This window comes from Triticum urartu, chromosome 4A, assembly GCF_056163025.1.
Source record: "Triticum urartu cultivar PI428250 chromosome 4A, HENAU_Tu73, whole genome shotgun sequence".
NCBI lineage: Eukaryota > Viridiplantae > Streptophyta > Magnoliopsida > Poales > Poaceae > Triticum > Triticum urartu.
In genome coordinates, this window is record NC_141876.1 from 262951945 (window position 1) to 262962006 (window position 10062).

Sequence of the window (10062 nt, forward strand, 5' to 3'; positions counted from 1 at the left end):
GAGAAGAGTCAAAACTCTATGTCAGGATGCCTTACCAGAGCGATGAAGGGACTTGGGAGTAAAAAGAAGTCCTAACTCTCCGATATATAATTCCTAAATGACTCAAAACATTTTTCTAGACTCAACTCGTCCACTAATTCGATCAATCAGTGGGGGCTCCTAAGGTCGGGGAAGGCTCTGATTACCAACTTGTAACGCCCTCGATGCGGCTATATCTCCCACGTGTCGAAGCACGACTTAGAGGCATAACCGCATTCAAAGCAATGTCGCAAGTGAGGTAATCTTCACACAACCCATGTAATACATAAGGGAAAGAGATACATAGTTGGCTTACAATCGCCACTTCACACAATACATGAATAAAGCATTACGACATCCAAATACAATCAAGGTCCGACTACGGAACCAAAATAAAAGAAGAACCCCCAAATGCGACAAGGTCCCGATCGACCCCAACTGGACTCCACTACTGATCCACTAGAGCGAAACAACACAAACGAGAAGATCTTCATCAAGCTCATCCTTGAGCTTGGTAGCGTCACCTGCTCGGTAACATCGGCACCTGCAAACTGGTTTTAGAAGTATCCGTGAGTCACGGGGACTCAGCAATCTCGCACCCTCGCGATCAAGACTATTTAAGCTTATAGGTAGGGTAAAAGGTATGAGGTGGAGCTGCAGCAAGCAACTAGCATATATGGTGGCTAAACATACGCAAAAGAGAGCGAGAAGAGAAGGCAAAGCACGATCGAGAAACTATGATCAAGAAGTGACCCTAGAACAACCTATGTCAAACATAACTCCAACACCGTGTTCACTTCCCGGACTCCGCCGGAAAGAGACCATCATGGTTACACACGCGGTTGATGCATTTTAATTAAGGTCAAGTTCAGGTTTTCTACAACCGGACATTAACAAATTCCCATCTGCCCATAACCGCGGGCACGACTTTCGAAAGTTCAAATACCTGCAGGGGTGTCCCAACTTAGCCCATAACAAGCTCTCACAGTCAACGAAGGATATTCCTTCTAGCGGGAAGACCTGATCAGGCTCAGAATCCCGGTTACAAGACATTTCGACAAGGTAAAACTAAACCAGCAACACCGCCCGAATGTGCCGACAAATCCCGATAGGAGCTGCACATATCTCTTTCTCAGGGCACACTTAGATTGTCTTAGGTACGGGTAGGCCAGCCCAGAGTTGCTCCTGGTGGCCACCGGCAGCTGACAGGTTGGACCAACACTCAGAGGAGCACTGGCCCGGGGGGGGGGGGTGTTAAAATAAAGATGACCCTTGAGTCTGCAGAACCCAAGGGAAAGAAAAGGCTAGGTGGCGAATGGTAAAACCAATGTTGGGCATTGCTGGAGGAGTTTTACTCAAGGCGAACTGTCAAGGGGTTCCCATTATTACCCAACCGCGTAAGGAACGCAAAATCCGGGAACATAACACCGATATGACGGAAACTAGGGCGGCAAGAGTGGAACAAAACACCACGCATAAGGCCGAGCCTTCCACACTTTACCAAGTGTATAGATGCATTAATTAAAAAAGAGATATTGTGATATCCCAACAAGTAAACATGTTCCAACAAGGAACAAACTTCAATCTTCACCTGCAACTAACAACGCTATAAGAGGGGCTGAGCAAAGCGGTAACATAGCCAAACAATGGTTTGCTAGGACAAGGTGGGTTAGAGGCTTGGTTCAACAATATAGGAGGCATGATAAGCAAGTGGTAGGTATCGCAGCATAGGCATAGCAAAAGAGCGAGCAACTAGCAAACAAAGATAGAAGTGATTTCGAGGGTATGGTCATCTTGCCTGAAATCCCGCAAGGAAGAAGAACGAGTCCATGAAGAAGACAAACGGACGTAGTCGAATGAGTCCTCACAAATGCGACGTTAATGGAACTAACCCGAAGGAGCAACACCGGAAAGAAGCAAACAACATAGTAAACAACCAACACATAATCATGGCATGATAAACAATCAAGTATGATGCATGTCCGGTTTAAATATGCATGACATGGCAAAATGCACAAACAACACTACAACTTAAGTGGAGCTCAATATGCATCGGGATGCATATTGAAAAAACACCACATGACTTATTTAGTTCTCTCTCGTTTATGTACCCAACAAGATTAAATGTTGTTAGCATGGCAAGAGATGAAGCATAAAGAAACTATCTATCTAGGCAAGTTTAAATGAGGCCGGAAATAACAAACAACAATTCCAGAAACTCCTCATGTGCATATTTTTAGGTTTGGTACTGTTCTGTCCTAAACACAATTTTAGAGGTATTAAACATGCAAAACAAGTACACCATGTTAATCTAGGCATTTTCCACCCCATTTACATATGAAGTTGATTAAAAATCAAACTACAGTTATTTAGTTATGAAATAAAACATTTTAACAAGGCATAGGAGCAAATTTAAGCAAACAACATTTTAAGCATTTTAAACATGGATGAAAAAGACATATTATGAAACTAGACAAAAATCTAAGCAACTTTCTTGTTAAGTTTGTTTAAAACCGATGCACAGTTATTTAGGTGTGAGCATTTTTAAAATGATGGCATATTCTGTAATTATGCATGTGAAGGAAAATTAGTAAATTCACAGAACTAAAAATAAACATCTATGGGCCAAATCTGGTGCAAGTTGGGCCAACTGAGTAGAAGAAAAAAAACAAATGAGGCACTGCTGGGGACGCCTCACCATGGGCCAAGGAGCTGGGCTTTGCTGGAGCCGGACAGGGATGAGGCCAACAAAGCCGGGTCAACGGGCGTAGGGGCTTGGCGCTGCGTGCGTTCCAGGAAGGCGAGCTGGCGAAGCAGGGGACGACGGCCAGCGAACAGGAGGGCGCTAGCGGTGGGGACGGGGCCCTGCCGGCGGGATCCGGCCATGAACGGGCAAAGGCAGCGGAGGCCGGCCGGATCTGGTGAGTGGCCGTGGTGGGACTTGGCGAGGAGGCGACCCGCGCGGAGCTTCTGCGAGGCTTCCATGGTGGCGCTGCTTCCAAGAAAAGAGAGATCAGGGAAGGAGAGAAACGAGGCAGGAGGGAAGGAAGGATAGGGGAGGCGCGATGGGGCTCATCTTGCTAGCTGGTTCGATCGGTGGCAAGGACGTGGTGACGGGCTGGAGCAGGGCGGTGCTGGAGTTGCTCGAGGGGAGGAGTGCATGGCCTCGGGCGCTTGGTTGCCGATGCAGAGGAGCAGCAGAAGTAGGGAGGCCGGCGTGAGGGAGATCAACTCCGATGGGGACGTGGCGAAGCAACGGCTTGATGCAGGGGATCTGGGCGCTGCGCTTCGGTCGCTCGTCTCCCTCGCAGATGAGGACGAGGCAGGAGGTCGCGCGAGGGACTTGGCGGCGGGGACGGCCTGAAGCTGCTGCTGGTGTTGGTCCGGTGCTCCGGCGAGCGGCGACTGAAGGTCGAGGAGGAGCTCCTCTCTTTGGGTTTGAGCGAGGCAGGGAGGAGGAATCCCTCGGGCAGGAGATGGCCAGGGATCGAGTGGAGGCGCGGGGAGGTGATCTGGTTGGGTTCGAATCGAAGAGCTTGGGCTGGAGCTCTGGTTGGTGGGAGGAGGAATGGGAGGATCCCGATGTGGATTCGGTGGAGTGTGGCGGCGGGGTGGAGGGATTTTAGGGAGTTGGTCTAGGGTTTGTCCAAATAGGCATGTGGGTGGACTATTTATATAGGGAAGGGAGAGAGTTTGGACCTTCCGATCGAAAACCGATGGAGGGGAATAAATAGACTAGGGAGGCCAATAAATAAAACGATGATATTTTGTAGATGTTTGGGGATGATCCGGACACAATGGTGGCGACAGTCCGGGTCGGGTTCGGGACAATTTCGGACGCGCGCGGGAGGAGATCCGTGGGGTGACGAGAGAGGTTAGGTAGGGCCTGGCGGTGAGAGGTAGTGCAGAAGGCAAATGACTGAGAAGATAGAAGAGGAGAGGCCCGGCGACTGTTTCCGGAGACCGAAAATGTCCGACGTTAGACCAGCTACTATTGCCGCTATATTTATCCGTTGGGGCGTCAAACGGACTCCGAATGCGATGAAACTTGGCAGGCGGTCTACTGACAACAAAACAACACCGCATGCCAACTTTCAACCCATTCCGAGAACATTTTCCGGCCACTTATAAAATAATATTTCGGACATGTCGCGGGCGTGTGCCAGTGTGGTTGGGCTCAGAACGGACAACGGAGAGGACGAGGAGACCGGGGCGGATGCAAGTTTTAAAACATGATGATGCAATGCACATGATGACATGACAAGATGCGACACGCAAGCAAATGAAAAAGCAACAACAACGAATAACTGGAAGACACCTGGCACATCAGTCTCGGGGCGTTACATCACCCTACATCAGTGGTCGAGCTATGGCTCACGGCACGCCCCATGCACGTTGATAAGGTAATTCATAACGGGTAACAAGTAACAAAAGTAACAAGGTGCAGCAAGGTGGCCCAATCCTTTTTGTAGCAAAGGAAAAGCCTAGACAAACTCTTATATAAAGGAAAGCGCTCCCGAGGACACATGGGAATTATCGTCAAGCTAGTTTTCATCATGCTCATATGATTCACATTCATTACTTCGATAATTTGATATGTGGGTGGACCGATGCTTGGGTACTGCCCTTCCATGGACAAGCATCCCACTTAAGATTAACCCCCCTCGCAAGCATCCGCAACTATGAGAGAGGTATTAAGGTAAACCTAACCATAGCATGAAACATATGGATCCAAATCACCCCCTTAGGAAGCAATGCATAAACTAGGGTTTAAGCTTCTGTCACTCTAGCAACCCATCATATACTTATTACTTCCCAATGCCTTCCCCTAGGCCCAAACAATGGTGAAGTGTCATGTAGTCGACGTTCACATAACACCACTAGTGGATAGACAACATACATCTCATCAAAATATTGAATGAATACCAAATTCACATGACTACTTATAACAAGACTTCTTCCATGTCCTCAAGAACAAACGTAACTACTCACAAATCATATTCATGTTCATAATCAGAGGGGTATTCATATGCATAAAGGATCTGAACATATAATCTTCCACCGAATATATCAACTAGCATCAACTACAAGGAGTAATCAACACTACTAGCAACCCATAGGTACCAATCTGAGGTTTTGAGACGAAGATATGATACAAGATATGAACTAGGGTTTGAGAGGAGATGGTGTGCTGGTGAAGATGTTGATGGAGATTGATCCCCTCCCAATTAGAGGATCGATGGTGATGACAATGGTGACGATTTCCCCCTCCCGGAGGGATGTTTCCCCGGCAGAACAGCTCCACCGGAGCCCTAGATTGGTTCCACCAAGGTTCTGCCTCGAGACGGTGGCGCTTCGTCCCGAAAACTTTCTTATGATTTTTTTCCAGGGCAAAAGACACCTTATACTAGAAGATGGGCATCAGGGGGCTTCCAGGTGGCCCACGAGGCAGGGGCGCGCCCAAGGGGGTAGGGCGCGCCCTCCACCCTCATGGATGGTGGGTGGCCCCCCTCTGGTGCTTTCTTCTCCCAATATTTGTTATATATTCCAAAACTGACTCCCGTGGAGTTTCAAGACTTCTGGAGTTGTGTAGAATAGGTCTCTAATATTTGCTCCTTTTCTAGCCCACAATTCCAGCTGCCGGCATGCTCCCTCTTCATGTAAACCTTGTAAAATAAGAGAGAAAATGCATAATTATTGTGACATAATGTGTAATAACAGCCCATTATGCAATAAATATCGATATAAGAGCATGATGCAAAATGGACGTATCAACTCCCCCAAGCTTGGACCTCGCTTGCCCTCAAGCGGAAGCCGATATCCAAAAATATGTCCACATGTTTAGAGATAGAGGTGTGGATAAAATAAAATACGGACATGAGGGCATCATGATCATTCTTAGAATAGCAACATATATATATATATATATTCATATGATTTCTTATGCTAAAGTAACAATCTTATTCACAATGTAAAGTATGAATCAGAAACTTCATTGAAAAACTAGCAAACTATAATCTCAGTCATTGAAGCAATTGCAATTTATCATAACATCGAAAGAGTCAATATAAGAGCTTTTCAGCAAGTTCACATACTCAACTATCATTTAGTCTTTCACAATTTCTAACACTCATGCAATACTTATGGGTATGAAGTTTTAATCGGACACAGAGGAAGATAGGGACTTACAGTTTTTCCTCCCAACCTTTTACCTCAAGGGTAATGTCAACAATAATAGTTTATGATAACCCACATCCAATTGGATATATATATCAGGATCTTTCCAACACATAGTACTTGCTAAAGGATAAAGTGTAAAAAGGAAAGGTGAATATCACCATGACTCTTTTATAAAGTATAAGACAAAAATAAAAGATAGGCCCTTCACAGAGGGAAGCATAGGTTGTCATGTGCTTTTATGGTTGGATGCACAAAATCTTACTGCAAAAGAATGTCACTTTATATTGCCACTTGTGATAGGGACCTTCATTATGCAGTCTGTCGCTTTTATTTCTTCCGTATCACAAGCTTGTATAAAGCTTATTTTCTCCACACTAATAGATCATACATATTTAAAGAGCAATTTTTATTTCTTGCAACAATGACAACTTACTTGAAGGATCTTACTCAATCCATAGGTAGATATGGTGGACTCTCATGGCAAAACTGGGTTTACGGATATTTGGAAGCACAAGTAGTATCTCTACTTGGTGCAAAGAATTTGGCTAGCATGAGGGGTAAAGGCAAGCTCAACATGTTGGATGATCCATGACAATATAATTTATTTCGGATATAAGAAAACATAACCCATTACATTGTCTTCCTTATCCAACATCAACATTTTAGCATGTCATATTTTAATGAGTGCTCACAATCATAAAAGATGTCCAATATAGTATATTTATATGTGAACACCTCTCTTTCTTTATTACTTCCTATTAATTGCAACATGACCAAAACTATGTTTGTCAGCTCTCAATAACTTTTATTCATCATACTCTTTATATGTGAAGTCATTACTATCCATAAGATCAATATGATCTCTTTATTTCTTTTTATTCTTTCCCCTTTTTTTATTCCCTCAAGATCATAGCAAGATAACCAAGCCCTCGACTCAAGACTAATCTTTATTATATATAGCTCATGGACTTGATTACATAGATAATTATGGATCAACATAAAAACTCAAACCTAGATCATACTAAACTTTATTCTACTAGATCAAGATATAACCAAAAGGATCGAACTAAGAAAAATGGTAAAGATAGAAGTGTGATGGTGATACGATACCGGGGCACCTCCCCCAAGCTTGGCAGTTGCCAAGGGGAGTGCCCATACCCGATACTAAGTTCTCCTTTGGTGGTGAAGAAGATGGTGGTGGTGATGACAATTGTCCCTTCAGCTTTTTCATTTTGTAGTTGAGGAGAGCAATTTCCTCCTTTTAATCATCGACCTCCAACTCCAGCTTCAAGATCTTGTCACATAAATCTCCTTTGCTCTTCTGCCAAAAACGAGAAGGAATAGATCGGTTATTAGACCGGTTAGCCCTCTTAGGGAGACTAGACTTCTTGAACTTCATGTGCATATCCCCAGGTTGATCTAGAGGAACATCCTCCTCCTCCAAACTTGAATCATCGATCCTCATCAAATGAGCAACCTCCTCATCATCCGTAGTTCGACCATAAGGAGATAGGTCCGCATAGGTCTTTGGGTCAGCAATGAGATGTGAGACATAGCTCTCTCCGTCGGAGTCTTGGGATGACATCTTGCTCTAAATCTGCTGTAGAAACAACTCAAAACAAAAACAAAGGATTGTGTCGTGGTACGGTGGCCAAAACCTTCGGGAGATTATATCATGAATTTTTATCGACAAAAAGAAGTATCGTGCAAGAAAAAGGAGTCCAGAGGGCACACGAGGTGCCCATGAGGCAGGGGGCGCCCAGGGGGTAGGGCGCGCCCTCCACCCTCGTGGACACCTCATGTCCTTTCCAGACTAATTCTTATTTTCCTATTTTCTTAAATATTGCAAAAGAAAAATTGCTATTAGAACTGTTTTGGAGTCGGTTTACTTACCATACCACATACCTATTCCTTTTTGGAGTCTGAAACGTTCCGGAAAATGTCCCTTATCTACTCCTCCGGGGTTACGGTATCAATAACATTGGTTTCAACATTTATGGGATTACCTGAGATATAATTTTTGATTCTTTAACCATTCACCACCTTCGGATTTGTGCCTTCGAAGTTGTTGATTTTTATGGCACCAGAATGATAGACCTCCTTGATAACGTAAGGACCTTCCCATTTAGAGAGGAGTTTTCTACAAAAAAAAATCTTAAACGAGAGTTGTATAACAGAAAATATTCACTTACATTAATATCACGCTTTTGTAACCTTTTGTCATGCCATTTTTTAACTTTTTCTTTAAACAGTTTGGCATTCTCATAGGCCTGGGTTCTCCACTCATCAAGTGAGCTAATGTCAAATAGTCTCTTCTCACTGGCAAGTTTGAAATCATAATTAAGCTCTTTAATGGCCCAATATGCCTTATGTTCTAGTTCGAGAGGTAAGTGACATGCTTTTCCATAAACCACTTTATACGGAGACATACCCATAGGATTTTTATATGCAGTTCTATAGGCCCATAATGCATCATCAAGTTTCTTGGACCAATTCTTTCTAGATCAATTAACAGTCTTTTGCAAAATTAATTTAATCTCTCTATTACTCAGTTCTACTTGACCACTAGACTATGGGTAGTATGGAGATGCAATTCTATGATTAACATCATACTTAGCAAGCATTTTATGAAAAGCACCATGAATAAAATGTGAACCACCATCAGTCATTAAATATCTAGGGACTCCAAACCTTGGAAAAATAACTTCTTTAAGCATCTTAATAGAGGTGTTATGATCAACACTTCTAGTTGGAATAGCTTCTACCCACTTAGTAACTTAATCAACAACAACTAAAATATGTGTATACCATTAGAGTAAGGAAACGGTCCCATATAAGCAAAGCCCGAAAGATCAAATGGTTCAATAACAAGTGAATAGTTCATAGGCATTTCTTGATGTCTACTAATATTACCAATTCTTTGACATTCATCACAAGACAAGACAAACTTACATGCATCTTTGAAAAGAGTAGGCCAATAAAAACCAGATTGCAATATCTTATGCGCAGTTCTATCACCAGCGTGGTGTCCTCCATAAGACTGGGAGTGACACTTGTGTAGGATCTGTTCCTGTTCATGCTCAGGTACACAACGTCTAATAACACCATCTACTCCTTCTTTATAAAGGTGTGGGTCATCCGAGAAGTAATGTCTTAAATCATAGAAAAAACTTTTTCTATTGCTTGTATGTGAAACTAGGTGGTATAAATTTAGCAACAATGTAATTAGCATAATCAACATACCATGGAGCAGTACGAGAAGAATTTATGACAGCTAATTGTTCATTAGGAAAGCTATCATCTATATGTAGTGGGTCATCAAGAACATTCTCTAACCTAGACAAGTTGTCTGTAACAGGGTTCTCAGCTCCATTCCTATGCAAATCAAATTATTGTAGCAAGAGCACCCATCTAATAAGTCTAGGTTTAGCATCTTTCTTTTCCATAAGGTATTTAATAGCAGCATGATCAGTGCGAACAGTTACTTTAGAATCAACAATATAAGGTCTGAACTTATCACAAGCAAATACAACTGCTAAAAATTCTTTTTCAGCAGTAGCATAATTTCTCTGGGCCCTGTATAGAGTTTTACTAGCATATTGGATAACATTTAATTTCTTATCAAATCTTTGTCCTAGAACAACACCTACATCATTATCACTAGCATCACACATAATTTCAAAGGGTAAATTCCAATCAGGTGGCTGAACAATAGGTGTAGAAATCTAGGCTTTCTTAAGTATTTCAAATGCTTCTACACAATCATCATCAAACACAAAAGGACCATCTTTTTGTAAGAGATTAGTCAGAGGCCTAGAAATTTTTAAGAAGTCTTTAATGAACCTCCTATAAAAACCGGCATGA